General features: G+C 42.3%; 1 protein-coding gene across 6 annotated transcripts in view; it reads right to left on the bottom strand.

The window, feature by feature from the left end:
• The window catches only part of BMP2K (BMP2 inducible kinase), a 104,570-nt gene that overhangs the window by 46,267 nt on the left and 41,396 nt on the right, over positions 1-16,907 (bottom strand). The window lies entirely within an intron of this gene.

Here is a 16,907-nt window from a genome sequence, read left to right as displayed (position 1 = left end):
CAGCAGTATCTACCAAAAGCAGGTTAACCTGCCACCAGAGATGCCTTCCTTCAGAAGTTACACGCCTCCTGGAACTGCAGAGCCTTCTGAGCCCTGTGGTTTGGGAGCCCTATGAGCAAACAGGACCCATTTTAGGGGCTACCAAAATATGCAGAATATGCGGTAAGACCAGTCCCCTTCCAAGCAGGGCACAAATGCCCTGCAAGCAGGCTCCAAGCAATAAGAAATAAAACTTTCTTGCAAATCCATGCCAAAGGACAGCAGTAAGGCCTTGTTAAATGTTCCAAGCACACAATAAGTGTTAATAAAAAACAGATCTTCGCCTGGAAAAAAAAAAAAACACTAAAAAAAATCACAGTCACCACCATCAACAACAACAAAAACAACCCGGAGCTTTATAACCTTCTGGAGGTGCAACAGACACCAAAGCCAGTGCCCAAAAAAACAGGACACAAAGCACAAAGAAAAATAAAAGGACTACTTCTCCACAAAAGCAGCATGAAGTCATGAAAGGTCAGCTCTCAACATCCACATGCACATCTGCGTGGAGCAGTGGTAAGGGCCCTTTTTTGCTATGCGTGAAGGAGCACACGGACACGCTATTTTACCAGAAATTTTGAAGCAACCCTGTCCTGTCACAGAAGAACCACGTCAAAAGCTTTTCCTCGCTGCTCAGTTTGATCCCACCCTCACCATGTTTAAAATAAACCCAGCACATTATTGGAGTTCAGAGAACTTCTGTGACCCTGACAGGCTGCTGCTGCCCCACGCAGGCTCCTTCTCCATCCAGCTCCATTTCTGCTCTCCCCGGGTTCTGCTGCCATGCACATTTCACTGGCATCTTATTAGGATAACCACAGGGCACTTCTTGCAAGTATCAGGAACTCCCTCCTTCCTGCAACAAAGGAAGTCCTTCCTCTGCAGGAGCACCATCTCCTGATAGCGGACACGGAGGTAGCAGGCATGCTTTTTGGAGCGGCAGACTAAAAGCAAACACAAGAAGTACTTTGGTTTATGTAGAGAACACTATTTAGTTCTTGAAGCTAGCAAAAATTATGTCTGTTTCTGAAAGAGAAACCTCTAAAACAGAACAAAACTCAAACTTTGGAAATTTTTTCTATCAGACTCCAAACACTTTGTGTTTGTTGAGAAGCTACATGTTAACAGAACCTTGTCCTGCAGCTTTCTGGCCTTATGAGGAATTTTTGCTCAAGAACACACTTCTTTTTTCCACAACCTCCACAGGGCAAGGTGGCCGCTGAACAAAGTTCTGCACAGCCACTCCTGAAGCACCGCTGCACGAGCCGACGAAGGGACATCCCATCCCACAAGCTTTCCGTTCTCCAGCAATGCGATGAGAACTTCGGCGGCGGCTGGGATACACCTCAACGTGCTCTCAGACAGTAAGCTGAACATCGTCCAGCTTTCACCAGCCCTGCCCACTGCCACCACCTTCCTGACCCCGCTGCAGGCCCTGAGCCAGCAGGAAGGTGTCACACAAGGGCTGTCTCACCGCGGGGGCTGCGTGGCCACCAACTGAAGTCACCTGCGCACGCTCACTTGCTGAAAGCACTGTCAAGGGGCCTACCTGGTGACTACAGGCAGTAGCAAATGACACTGTTCCTATGCATATATTTGCATATATAAATATTTAAATACACACACTTGTGTATGTATATGTGCATAGATCCCTAGGAAAACATGTTCCACAAGTCTCAGTCAAAAGCACAAGGCTCTGAGACGCAGCTCCAGCTGGAAGAGCACTTGATAGATGTTGCCTGCAAGCTCAAGAGCTCAACATTCCCAAAATCAAGAGCTCAAATAGCTCCCTCCACTTAAAATAATCCCTTTCTTCTACACACATTTTGGAGTTCAATATTTCTCCACTTTGCACGGACACCACATTCAAAGGGACATTCTCTTGTTCCTTTTTCCACTGCCCACACCCTCTGAGTATCACGGGTAGTTTCGACAAGAAGCGCTGCTTTCTTCAAACCACCATCTGTTCTTAGGGCAGCACTGCAAAAACAGCAGCTGTGCATTACCAAGCAAGCTGCCTGGGACAACCCCACAGGACATTCCCGTGCATCCCGCTACCAGCAGACCCACTGTGCATACCTTGTCCCTAACTGCGGTGTTAGCCCTGCCTCTGAGCCGGCACTCTCAGGTTTCATTTCTCTCACCACCAACTACACTCCAACTTGGCAAAGAGTTTTGAGTTGAGCACCCAACAGAGTACACCTGAAGCTACTATAGTGCCCTAAGAAAGATGAAAAGAGCTCTGCTGAAATTTTCTGCTAAAAGCTTTCTTATTCACTAATACCTATGCACCAAATACATCCAGGTGCTAACCCCAGAAAAATAACTTCTGGTGTTCTTACTGGAAACAGAGAAGCAGATGAAGTGACAAAGCGAAGCAAGCGTGCCAAATGTACAAAGAACTTCTACTTTTTACACCCTTTAAAAAATAAAGAGATGAACTGATATGTGCCGTCATAACCAAAACCCACAGATGCTAGTGCTTCAAACAGGTACTAGTACTTGTTTGTTGTTTTTTTTTCCTAATCACCATGCAGCAGTAAAGCCTTATGCCCAGCAAAGTTCTCATACTCACAGACTTTGACATCTCATTTATACTTTCTCTTAATGGCAAGGATCATAAAGGCTTGTTACCATGCAAAAAAATTAACCCTATGCAAATTTAAATGCTACACAACAGGCTATAGCAAAATGCCCAGAAGTCACAAAAGATCCCCTCACTGCACAACAAAGAGTAAGTAAGAAAGCAGAGAGGGTGGAATGCAGAGGAACATCAACAAGACTGGTCCCAGATAGGGATATTTTTCTTCTTTTAAATCCCAAGAAACGTTCCTATGGCACTGACCTGAGCATTTTTTTTCTCGTGTTGCTGACATTACTACTCAGTTAAGCATCAAAAAGCCATAACAGTAATTTTTAGCCACCAGCACTGCCTTTCACTCCTGGCCTGTAAGGACCATGAAGGACGCTTGAATCAGTCTAAAGACAAACTACAACTGTGTGGGCAAAGTTTTCTAAAATTTGAAAATCCTACCCTTTTTAAAACCTCCACTTTCTTCCCTTTCCATTAGGCAACATCCTTCTCTCAAGAAGGAATCATTTAAGCAAAACGAGTCTAAGGCAAGTGTATGTTTGCATGAGAAAGAAACTAAGACACTATTAATTGGCCTTTTAATAAGCAAACCTCCTCAGAGCCCAGTAGATGTCATTTTTCTCACTGCAGCTGGCAGTGTGACGTCTTTGTGAGAATGTCCAGGAGAGCAACCTGGAACTAGTCCTCTCCTACACAAAAGCTTCCTCCAGACATCTACTCCACCAACCTAGTACTAACCGTGTTAAAATTTGCATAGTTTGATGAGGTGACACGAACTTCAGATTATTCTTTTTTCTGTTTTGAACAAACCTGCTCTAGTTAGCTCGAGTCCCACAGCTCTCTGCTGGATTGTCAACTATGCCTGCTATAGACAACTTCCCAATTTAACCACTACTGTTCAAGTTCTAGATTTAAGCACATTTTATCTGACAGCTGGCTGACTGAGATACTCCAGCTTTGATCTAGCCTACAGCAAAGGGAACAAAGCTCAGCATTCTGCATTAAAGATGATCATGCTGCTCATCTGAAATGCTTCTCAGAGTATCCAGGTGACTTGCTATCTATCCACAGTCGACTGCTTTAATGAGGACACTGTTTCTGTGCTGTCATCTGACTGCCTCAGCTATTTTTCTAGAGGGGGAGAAAAAGAACAGAAAGAAACAGTTACCTAACGTAGATGATTTTGTAAATTATTTTAATTGAAGACAGCTACCAAAACAGAAGTACTTGCATTTCCTATAATACTGTCAAGTTTAAGAAAGATGTAACCACAACAAATAACTCACTAAACTGAAGTTTTAAAAAAAAAAAAAAAAAGGCAAGCACATGATTCATCACACAAGTAACACACCACCTTGTTCACCCGAGACAAAACATATTTCTTAGGGCAAACCCCCTGCCCACTCTACTTCTTACTCTCATTACAAGAAATGCAAAAAAAATCTCTCTATGCTTCAACTTTGAATTAGTCTGAGAATTAGTCACAAGCACTCTGCTCCTTTCATAACGCTGTTATCACCTCCTCTTCCTATTCACTGAAGGAAAACGAGTATATTTATGCCTGTATTTAACAGATTCTCGTATTTAAGACAACAAATGCTTGCTCTTCTGTTAGTAAAGAAGAGAGCATAGAACATGACAAGACCACCAACAGTGCAGTTAATTGCTTGTGAAGATCAAAACGTTAACCTCTTTTCAGCTACAGATTCTGAAATCACACTGAAATAGAAACGGCTTGACAGTGTTAAATGGCTCCATTATCTATACCAACAGAAACTGAAAGTAGGAAATAAGGGTAAGATTTGGCAACAAGTCACGATCCATTGAGTTTCATTCATTTAAAAAGTCAGCCTTTACAGCTCTCGGGCTACTTTCAATATTATTTTCTTATTAAAACCAAAAGCAAGCTAAACATAACAAAGGTAGAAGTACTGTAGAGGTGGTAGACTTGTGTTGTTTTTTTTCCCCTTCTTACAAAAGATCAGGAGCTTTCCTCTAACAGAAAGAACACAAGTTTTTATGTTTAAATTGACAAATCCAGTCTGCTGCCAGCACTGGTGGGGACCAGGAAAAACTTCAGTACAACGCAGAGATATCTGAGAAGGCTCAGCTATTTTATGCAGTTTTGTATACTAAGAAAGTACAACGGTTTATTTATAGGCACATCAGTAACAAAAACAAGCCAATTTTCAGCTTGGTATCTTTTAGTTCAGTGTTCATGGAACCAGCTTCCATCCAGGGAACAAGGCTATCTTCAAATGATGCAAGGATCTTCGTGTCGTTTTTACTTATGAGGTGCAGTAAAGCAACCACTCATTTTAGTCTCCTCAAACACTTTCCTGCTTTGCAAATGCACTTTTTGCACATCCCAATATACTTAAATAAGCAAATAACCCCTTTACAGAGCAGGTTAGCATTTTAAAGCAAGTTTGCACAAGCCTACAAAGTTTTGTCAAGTACTGCTGTTGAATTTCTCATCCACAGTGCACTGCATTACTCATAATTGCATCTTCTACCAGGTTTGCATTTTTAGATTCTCCCTGGCTGGTGTAAACCAGCTCTGGAATAAAAAATATAGAAGTTCAAGCAACACTATCCATGTTTCTGAAGCCAAGAAACACTTGTCACCAGTGACAGCCATTTGCAGGAGCAAGATTTTTCTTCAAGAGATAAAACTTGATGTCATCGATGCTTCCCTCTCCAAACAGTAAGCTTAAAGAACAAATACAAACCCACACAACAGAACCCTATTAAATAACCTGAACTGTGTTCTATTTGTTCAAGGTCAAGACTGTTGACTAAACATTTATATAAGGGATTATGCTAACTGTGTAATCTAGGCCATTAGAATTAATGCAATTCCCTTTCACGGTGCCAGTAAACCTCAAGTTTCTCGAACCTCAGCAGGCTAGACATATCCTGTTACTCAAGATGTAACCAAGGTGATGCCTTTAGGCAGGATGTGCTTCCTGTCCAACTACTCACAACAAGGCTTCAGAAGGTCTCCAAGACATTGATTAAATAATAATAATAATCTATAACTAGCAACTGCTACCACTATAAAAACGTCTTGGAACAGCACCTGTCTCCCTGTCTCCTCCACACACGGAAAGTGTTTCCCCCATTGCTCCTGACTTGGTTTGCTCACTCAATTCAGCTCCATCTCTCATTTACTCTAAACTGGAGGCTGAGGGAGTCTGAAAAGCAGGACGAAGATATCTGTGAATATAGAGTTGACAGGAAAATGAAATTACTCCTTCTGCAACACTGCAGCTATGATCAATAGAACCCATGAATTAAATTCATTTTACAGATTGATTTCAAGTGTCATTTGCTAAGCTTTTTTAATGCACAGAAGTGTTGGTTTAAATTTATTTGAATTCCAAAATAATAAACAAGCATTTGAGTAAACTACAGATACCAAATGCTTAAATTAGTGGGTACGGATACATTACTTATCTAGTGCACAACCATCCTCACTCTTTGGGAACTAAGTTCCATTTTCATACCTAATGTTTTAACACCCAATTAAAAACCCTTCTCCAACAAGCTCATGTTCGGTCTGTAGCTTGTCTTTCTTTTTCCTTGAAACCACTACTTTAACTGTGATTTTAACATGCAAGCGGAGAAAAACAGGGCAGAATAAGTCAGAGAACGGATCTGTAACGACACGTGAGCAGCTCACCCCCTCAATACCACAGAGCTATCGTGCCACAGAAACGAGGCGAAGCACAAGGCGCAGGGCTCCAGCAGCATGGCTTGATCTGAGGCACGTGGACATGTGCCACCGCTGGCTGCAACAGAAACAAAGGAGTCACTAGGCTGTGCAGAGATCAACTAAGCAATTCAGGATGCTACAAGCATTTCAGACTAATGCAGATGTCATATGATGACTCTCTGGTTTACTGTTTTTTCCTATGGCATCATAAGTACACTAAACCAGCACAACGAAATTCAGACCTCCTTGCTGCTAGGAGGGGTCTACGTACAGCCTCGCACCCATTTTACATCTCAGTCTAACCACCACTGCACTCATTGACCATCCTTCATCCATAAGCACGATCAGACTAACCAGATGAAATATTAAGAACACCTGATACAAATATTTAAATCTATCAGTAGTAGGATTTTTCATCATCTCTTCTGTAGCTGCCTGTCAACAGCAGCACGCGTTTCAGCTCTCAGCACGCCAGGGCAGTGGACACAGATATCTTTGGATTATGAGGACAGGGGACCAACAAAGTTCCTGGACAGCACACTGCCTGGGATTTGGGATGCTTACACCAGGAAACGCAATTCTGAGGTACTTTAGGTAATGGTTTTCCTTGTCACCTGCACAGGGCAGGCAGTTCTTCAAGCTCTATCCGGTACATGCTGTACATCTTCAAACACCCCAATTTGTGTACAAAACATCTTGTTATTGAGACTGCTATCTGAAGTCTTTTACACCACTTTTATGCTTGGGGTTCCTTCTGCAACAATACTTCCAAACCCCACGCCGTGACATTTGATGATTTAGAAAGAGGCACTGTAACTCCCAGATAGTAGGAGCAGCTGCATCGTTTTAAACCGTCTATGCTACAATGACTGAGTTCTGATTACCAGAGACAAAATTATCAAAAGCTTTTAACATCTCTCATTTACCTCCTGTGTTTCAAGGGGCAGTCAGTCAACAGCAGTAACTCTGAACAAGGCAGTTATTCATTAAACAGCCCAGCCTGGAAGCTTGCATGCTTTGGGTTAGTTCCTAAAGATGGAAACTCTATGACCAATCCACTGTCTACACCCAAACATGTCCTTCAACATAATTTCCTCTTACAAATGCAGCTATATAATCCAGTGTCAGTTTAACAGCACAGTAAGTGAAAACAAGGGAATAAATCAGGCTGATGGAGACAAACTGGGCACATCTGAAGAAAGCACTAAGCTTTTGGGAAGGTAATACTGCGAATTTAAACCAGGATTCGTGGACCTTCACCAAATCAGATGCAACACAAGTGGTTTTGTTTTGTTGAGCTTTTGAGTGATTATTTGGGTTTTGTTTGTTGGTTTTTACAACTGCCATAATAATATAAATTTTTCTGCCTTCTGAGGTTTAAGGAACCTCTGGATGTCTCATTCAGAGAAAAATTAATGATCTCCCCGCTGTGTCATGAATTCTTACGAAGCCAAGCGACAGCTCATCTAAACTGAACTGAAGGTCTCTTCTACAGACACAGACTAAGCTACTGAGCCATATAAAGATGACAGGGCTCCAGAGGATTAAATTAGTTTTTCTGTTTGGTTGGTTGGTTTTGTTTTTTTTTAAGAAAGCTTGATTTTCTGCATATCACGCGCAGAACAGGTCCCATGTCCAGCACAGACATGATGAACGTCATTCACACTTCCTATTTTCGTCTCACACAACACAAGTTACATTCAAGTCAGGCCCTTACACATTTGTGTCACTGAGATAATTAAGTGCCTTATATTCTTTAATGATCTATTTTTACTGTGAGACACAAAGTTCAAAACCACAACACTAAGAAATGGCCTTCTCCTGTGTTTACATCACCGCAATCCAAATGAGCACTTGGCTCTGTCCAAACTCTCAAATAGCACAGGCCTACCCTGTGTGCATTTAGCAGTTACATTAAGACTAGGTCCAAGTTTTGTCTGTCCATAGCTTGTCTCTCCAAAGAAACACATTTAATATAGTGTCATGCAAGTCCTTCAGTAATTATCCAAAAACTAAAGAAGTGGTTTAGCAACGGTCTTTCTAAATAATGTCACATGCAGTTTTTCAACCTAAAGGAATTGCAAAAACATAAGAACTTGCCTTATTTATCATTGACTTCTAGAACTATTCTTTCTTATATGAAATGCAGCAAAATGCTGCAAGAATGGTTCATTAGACAAGATTCACAGACAGAAATCACAGTCCAAACAACAAGTAAAAACAACGAGAAAAGGTAAAATGAGTCAGTACAAGAATTAAACCAAGAATCAGACCAATCCTTTAAGTACGCATCTCTTCAAGACTTGCGTATTAAAGTTTCAAGGCAGCACATGAACAAATCTATCCATTAAAGACAGTAATCTGCAAGTTTAGAAGGAAGACCAACATGTGTATCATTTGGAATAAAAGCTCCTGAAGTCCCAGAACATCACAATTGCCTTCGTATAAGTATTCTGTATACGGCACTCGAGGTGTATTAACAACTTGTTAGAGAAGCAATGAGGAAGAACCCCTCACGGAGCCAGGAAGTTCCAAACTCTGCCCTCAGCTCTTGTACAGACTTGTTTTCACCCCTGGGCAAATCTCTCCATCTTCTTTTGTTTCCCCATCTGCAGGATGATGGCTTTCCCTAAGGGGATGTGATGTTCTTCAGATCAATACCAGCTTTGACGCCTCAGAAAAAGCCAGAAGGTGTTGACTCTCATATGATTCTACACAACCATTTCTTCAGTATTTTCACCATTTGCATCAGGAGTAGCAGTGCAGACAGAACAAGAATCAAGGCTAAAACAGCTAGTTTTCCAGCCATATCTAGGAGTAAAAAATAACCAACCTAGAGAACTGTGAGCAAGGAAAGCATCAGAGGAGAGGAAGGGAAAGGCTCCCACCTTCATAACCAGCAGACAAACACTCGGGAGACTGAAATCCATTCACAAGACAATCGGGAAAGCAGGAGATGAGGAATTCATCCTCCTTCCTTGTCAGCAGCTAGGCAATGATGATGAGAAAAAACAGAACCTAGACCTTCAAGAGAACAGGGGTCTCACATTCACTGCATAACTTCTTAGGCCGGAGCGGAAAATCCAGGACAAATACACATCTACTGCAGCAGAAAAGCAGGCTAGAGAGGACCCGAACTGTTGTTTAGTATCACTGGGATATGGAAACCAGCCTCAGACTTCCAGCTTACGGTACTGGAAAAGGGCAAGTATTCCAAATATTTCAGGAAGCAGCTGTTCTTCTACTACATTAACAGCTTCTAAGCTAAACCTATAAAAACACCTGAGAATAAACCTCCATTCCAAAACAGATGTCAGCATTTTCTGAGGAAAAAGACAGCATCCTAAGCAAACCAGTTAAGACGAGGTGACTGACCCAGCCTACCATCCTGGTGAGTCCCCATTGCAAAATCAATTTTGTTTCCTAGAGCCACCTGCAATCTGACACACTTGCACTTGGTATTTTGGCAGGCGCAACGCATTCATAGTGTCAGTTAGCACTGCTTACAAACTGCAGCTCTTTCCGCTATGGTAGCCTACTTACCTAGAGTATTATGGAGGCAGAATAGAGCTACAAGAAAATAAATATAGCCTAAGGTTAAGAAATTAAACAGTTTCAAGAACAAGGACTTAAAAACAATGCTTGTAGAACAAGAGACAAGAAATACTACCTAAGTGATTTTATCAAGCCTTGTTCCTGTCAGCCCAAAGTGTAATTAATTTAGCAGAAAACAAGACATTCACCTGACATCATGTTTGCACACATTCACAGCTAAAACAAATAAACATCTACAGCTAGAAAGATATCAAAGTCCACACCATTAACATCTGTATATATTAAAGCATGTTCACGTTCTTCATGCTAAAGGAAAGGGAGACCCACTGAGCTGCTAGGCAGAGACCAAGTCCCATCTCTGGCATTTACTTCTGTTCTCCACACACAAGAAAACTGTACAAATACCTCCCTATGGGTAACATACTAGCTAATGACTGACTGTTCTGATATTACAGCGACGAAAACCCATGACAGAAATAAACATACCCTTCCCAGAATCACTAGTTTGGGGTTAACACCCATCTGAAAAATAATTCTACTTTTATTAGCTAGCAAAGTTTTCATTTTCTATGTTGACATACAAAATACTGACATCTAAAGCAAAACAAAAAAAACCTTCAGGTGAATCAACAAAAAATGCACACCCAAAATAAGACCATGCTCAGATTCTTTTAAAGCCAGGCCAAGTCTTTAATGGATAAAGCTAATATATCCTCTATTACTGCATGCTGCTTTACCCTTTAAGGGTGTGCAGGAGGTTAGTTGCAAAAATCAAAACCTGCATATTGTGACTACTGCAACATTAACATGTTTTATCAAAACACACACGCCGGGTAAGAAGCAATTAGAAGGCACATGCGTTTGATCTCTCTTGTCAAAGTCTGGCAAAGGAAAGACAGCTTGAGACTGTGCATCGTATTAACACGATGCTGCTCCAAACCAAGTTGCTCTTCCTGTACGACAATCTGACTCTTGGCCGCTCTCCCAACAACTGAGCTCAGAACTACCAGATTCCAAAGGACTTGCTCAGTATTTAACTGCTTCTAGGCCCCCAGAAGTTAAACTGATAATGTCCTTCAAAAAGAAAAGGGAAGAACTATTTGCCATTAACACAGGCATAACGCTGCATGTCCACATACAGTGCAATGCTGGAATGAGTATCCTTAAGGGATTCAAAGACCAGTAACTTGACAACGAGAAGAAGTGTTAGACCATGTGTTGGTGAATGCTGAACTGGCTCTGGGCTGCACAACAGATCCCTTTGTCAGGCTACACACGTTTCTTAACCTGTTGTGCAAATTTCTGCATCTCTGTACAAGAGGCACGTGACAGCTCTGGGGGGCAGACGAGCCACAGCAGGGTCCGAATGCTGCGAATGCACAGCTCTTCTCCTGCAGTACCAAACAAGTTCAGTCAGTACACTAGCTACCTGACAATGCGACCAAAGCTCAAGTTAAAGCATTACTTTGTGCACTGTTACGCGAAATAGTATTTTTACCTGCACGTCGATGCAAGACAAGGATCGCAACCAACATCCAAACTAATTCCTGGTTTGGCCTCTCTTACTACAGAGAATACAGCTACAAATTGTAAAAGGCAAAACAATGCTCTTGTTTCAGATTATCTGCCTGCAGTAGGCTTGAAAAGACTAAAAAGAAATCCCAAGCACTAAAGCACAGCTTCCCAATCTTTCATTAGAGATCAAAACCTCACTCAGCATCTCACCACCTGCTACACTTGAAATACGGCAACCATGCTTGTTATTGGGACTGTGTCAGAGCTCTGTACATGTTTTTTTCTATGCTCTCAGCAAAAATTCGTCAGAACCTTTCAAGTCTTCATACTGCTTTTTCCCCCTTTATACCTTCTGAACTTAAACAAACCATTTCTGCTACTCAAATATTAGCAAAGCATAACTGTGTTTGAGACAGAATGAGTAACAGGCATGACCTTTAAGATGATGTGTGAACATAGATTCAGTGATATTATACTCTGAAAAGTTGACGTGACCGATCCCAACTCTAACTCCACAAGTTAGATTATGAGCTGGAAGGCTGTCTGGAAATATATCTGAACAACTGAACTGGATTCCTACGGAAAATAAAATAGTACTTACTGCAAGGAGTGGCAATTCACAAGCTACACAAACACTGAGCAAATGAAGAAAACCAGTAATTACAGTTTCAGCTTGCAGCATACGAGATTGCCATGTCATATAGTCATGAGAAAAGTGACACTGCCCCAGCTGCCTTCACAACACCTGCCACACAAATCATCTTCCACGCTGCAGAATCAGGATCTCAGAGTCAAGAATCTGGTCCACACTGCCTTTAATCACTTTCAAGCACTCCAGTTAACAGATTCATTGCAAGGGCACTTCTCCTGTTTGCCTCTTCAGAAGAAACAACAACAAACAAGCCAAATCTTCCCAAGAGTGAAGGCAGTGCTTGCTGTACATCAGGACACTTAAGAATTTACAGCGACTTCCTGAATTGCACATGCCCAACATCTTACTATAAAAACCTAAGAAATCAGAGTAAGTGAAATAGGGCTTGACAAAACAGAAGGGCGAGAGAAACTATGCACATCAGAAAGCCTCTCTATTCAGACTGCCAATTGAAGTGCTATTGCTAATACACATAAGACAGATAAACTTTAAAGACGTTCCTAATTTGGGAAATAATTTTGAAGAATCATAGAATCATAGAATATCCTGAGTTGGAAGGGACCCTTAAGGATCATCAAGTCCAACTCTTGATACCGCACAGGTCTACCCAAAAGTTCAGACCAAGAACTTCGAATGCCTCCTCTCTGGACATTAAGCAATTCAAACTTCACCACCATTGCGATGCCAGTCAAGTCTTAAGATTCCCCCTTCTTCCTTAGACAACTATTTGGGAAAAAAAAATAAAAAACACTCCAATAAAAGACATTTGCAGTAAAAAAAAAAAAAAAGAACAGCTTGACAACCTACAGCTACATAGCCCATGACCTCACAGAGCAAGACATGGACTCCCCGTTCAAGCTGCTAGTTTTCTTAGGACTCGACCTGGAAAATACAAAAATAAAAGACCAACTAAATAACCTATGCCATCAAGTACTTGCAAGAACCACATGTTCAGTTTAAGCAGAATGGTTCAGCTTGCACGGTCATTCCTTCAGGAGTTTATCAGTAATGACTCCAAGAGATTGCAGCATGAGAAGGATTATATAAGAAAGGAGAATGAGTTTCCAGTATTATGGAGGGATACTTGAGCTTTTCACTTGTCCTCTCTATTTAGAGATGCCTCTTCAGAGAAATCAATGCTTTAACCATCATGTTAAATAACTGAAGCAAACACTCTGTGTAATACAAACACTTACCCACTCGAGATACTTTTTCCCCAGCCTCTCTGGTCCCAAATATAAAGTCACTCAGAAAAACAAAAGCTCCCTATGAGATAGCACTCACAGGCACTCCGAAAGTACAAATATACAGCTCCACACTCACCGTTTTATCACCCAGAAAAAACAAAAAAACAGAGTAAGTGCTTCTCCTCTTCTTCCCACATATCGTAAGGCAAAGGAAATACAGAAAGTTACAGCAGAAGAGCGGTGATACAGCATGTTCAACTTCTCCTGCCCAAAGGATCAAGGCATATAAAAGCTGGAGGGCAGCCTACCGCTCTTCCCAAACACCACAATGATGCCCACCACTTCCCCACCAGCCTGGGTACCTCTGGAACCAGCTGCACGTGCCATTGCCTACTTTCTTCTACCTCAGTCACTAATTTTTCTGCTTCTAGCAGGGCTTCTAGCTTAACGAACAAGGAAAGGCCGTTCCTGCTGCTTTGGTGGAATACTTCCAAAGGGACAAATGCTTCATGCCTAAAGGAAAAAGGGGCTACTGCCTGACATTAAATTACCCCATTTCTCTGTTGGGTTAAATATAGCTTAATTAAGAAATCGGAAAGAGTCCACATATGCTATTAATTGTCCTGGCCAGTAGGAGAACCACCAGCCTGAAAAAGACATTGAAACTCTGGTGCTTGAAATACCAGTTCAAGACACATGAGACACTAAATGACAGTTTATTAGCTACACTACAGAAAGAAAAAAGAAAAAAAAAAGAAAAAAAAAGCTAAACAGAAGTTTTTTGTTGTTTTTTCTTCCTTTTTTTTTAAAGAAAAATTGCACATCTCATGATTGCACTAATCAATTCTAGATAAGAAATACAATGGAAGCAGGATGGCGAGCATCTTTCTATGCCAGTAAAAGAGCTTTCAAACTGTGCCAGCCAGCACTGTTCAGGGCTACAGGTTGGGACTCTACTGCACATCACAGGTACAGCCTTGGGCACCCCATTACCCCATGGACCCCCTTCCCCCTCCCCCCCCCTTTTTTTTTTAACTTTTATTTTTTAACACCCAAAAGCAACTTTGCTTGCTTTATCTGCACTCAGTAAAAACACACCAATATACTGAATTTCCACACACTTACCGTGCCTACCTTTGCCTGCTAACTCTAATGGAACAAAGACAAGCTCAAACCTGGAAAAGGCTTTATTTACTCAGTGTAAACACCTCTAAGACCTACCAAGAAATCGAGACAATAACAGAACTGAACTGTGGTTTAAAAATACCTTCCAGTGCCAACACTTAAAGTCTCCAGGAAAATCAGTTTCACGCAGTTCAATAATAAATTTCTGTTTAAGTCTATGCAAACAATGAAGTAGATTTACCCTTGTGTAAAGCCACAACTTCACCTCCTCCTTCCATAAACTAAAAATACTTTGGCAAGCGTACGGGGTTTATGTGGCAAGGTTTTGGTGGTGGTGAGGGGCCATGGGGGTGTCTTCTGTGAGCAGAGCCCAGCAGCTGCCTCTTGTCAGACCAGAGCCAGCTCCAGCCGGCTCCAAAGGGGACCCGCTGCTGGCCAGAGCGACGCTGGCTGGGCCTCTGGGAGAGCAGATTGAATAAAGGGGAAAAATAAAACTGCTGTGCCACAGCAGCTGGGAGAGAGGGGTGGGAAATGCGAGAGAAGCAGCCCTGCTGACACCAAGGCCAGCGCAGAGGAGCTCCAGGCATGGAGCAGAAGTTCCCCTGAGGCCTGTGGAGAGGCCCCTGGTGGAGCAGGGGGTCTGGGGGGAGCTGCCGCCTGTGGGGGACCCGCGCTGGAGCAATTTGCTCCTGGGGAATGGATGGACCCCGTGGTACGGAGCCGTGTGGGAGCAGTTCCTGAAGAGCTGCTGCCTGTGGGCAGCCCCCCCAGGCTCAGTTCGGGAAGGACGGCATCCCGTGGGAGGGACCCCGCGTGGAGCAGGGGCAGAGAGGGACCGTGGGGGAGCGGCGGAGAGGAAGAACCACGGAGGACTGACCGCAGCCCCCCTTCCCCTGCACGGCTTGGGGGGGAGGAGGTGGAAGACGGTCAATGGGAGAAGGTGTTTTTAGTTTGCTTTTAGTCTTCACTGCTCTAGCCTGCTAGCGACCGGCAGTAAATTACGTTAATCTCCCTATGCTGAGTCTGTTTTGCCCATGACGGTAATTGCTGAGCGATCTCCCTGTCCTTATCTCAACCCTTGAGTCCTTTCCATCGTATTTTCTCCCCTTTCCCTTTGAGGAAGGGGAGTGTGAGCGCAGTTGTGGCAGAGTTCGGCTGCCCAGCAGCTTATTGCTTGTTGTTACTTTCCTTTTCACTCTTCACAATATTAACTGTTTTGCATTTGATATTTGAGATGGATTTAAAAGGACATTTCATAATTTTCACGTCCAGTCTGCTGCAATTACTGAGCTAGAAAGCCTTTTTCAGTATTAGAGCTACCACAACTAACTTTAGTGTCCCCAGGACATCATCCGTAACTTCAGAGAGACAGACTTCTCCATATTTGTGTCATATTTAATTTTCCAAACTTCTGCTTCACTGCACAAACCCTCGTACAACAAAAAAGATATAAAGAAGGCCTTCGCTCTGCCTGGGTCCATCATTCTTCACAGTTCCACCGTCCCCTTGCTGCTTCTGTCTCATCCTTTGAAATGGATAGATAGCAACTCCTTTTGTCCGTCAAAGCTTAACCCAAACGTACTGTTCTTCCTCACCTCTGAATAACAAACCTCAGAAACAAACACCCCCATCCAACAACATACTGAGCCTCGGGTTATGAAAGATAAGAACCCATCAAAAACCAGCTTTGTTTAACACAGAAAAAACAATCTAAGAGCCTTCTAACCGCAGCACTTCAACCTTTATGCCTACTTTACTACCCAAGTTTACAGCTGCTTTAGATAGTACTACGCACATTATATATGCAAAAGCATTATGTTATAATGTTATGTAGCTTTGCCTTTAAAACACTGCAATAAAATGATACTGTCAAAGGCTAGAGAAGTGTTTCAAGGGCAGCATCCGTATCAACACAGGAAATCTACCAAAGATTCATTAGCGCGGCCTAACAATGAATGTAGTTATGACTTGAGCCTTTTGGCATCGCTGCTGCAACTCGCTCTAGTTATAGGAACCCTTCGGCACTTGCAAAGCCAAGACCCAGCTTTCTAAGACAATTCAGATGTAAAATTTAGAAGGGGGGGGAACACTTTGAACCTGACAGGCATATGCTATTAATCCTAACAGCTAGTAAAAAAAAGCCTGTCTGTGCCATACCACTGCTAACCGAGCCTTATCCATCTGTTTCTGAAACAGGCTAGTTGTTAAGTTGGTTACTTTCATTAACTTATTACCAGCTTCTTGTTATACGACCTAAAACTCCACTCTGAGCCTCTTAAAGTAACTTGTAAATGGTATTTCATCAGCACTGAATAACTGGAGCTACCTGGCAAGGCTAAGAAGCTCAGTAAAACTGGGTTTCAGCAGAATAAAACCAACATTTCATATGCACAGGGATTAGGAAAAAAAAAAGTCATTGCTCCCTCCCCTCAAGGCAGGGGGATTATAAAGCAGGGAACTTATAAAGAGTGTTAATTCTCAATACTAGATGTTAATATTACCTGTACAACACCACTAACAAAT

The sequence above is a fragment of the Anser cygnoides genome, chromosome 4 (genome assembly GCF_040182565.1).
Source record: "Anser cygnoides isolate HZ-2024a breed goose chromosome 4, Taihu_goose_T2T_genome, whole genome shotgun sequence".
NCBI lineage: Eukaryota > Metazoa > Chordata > Aves > Anseriformes > Anatidae > Anser > Anser cygnoides.
Note: the sequence above shows the minus strand (reverse complement) of the source record. Positions and strands in the feature narration are given on the sequence as shown.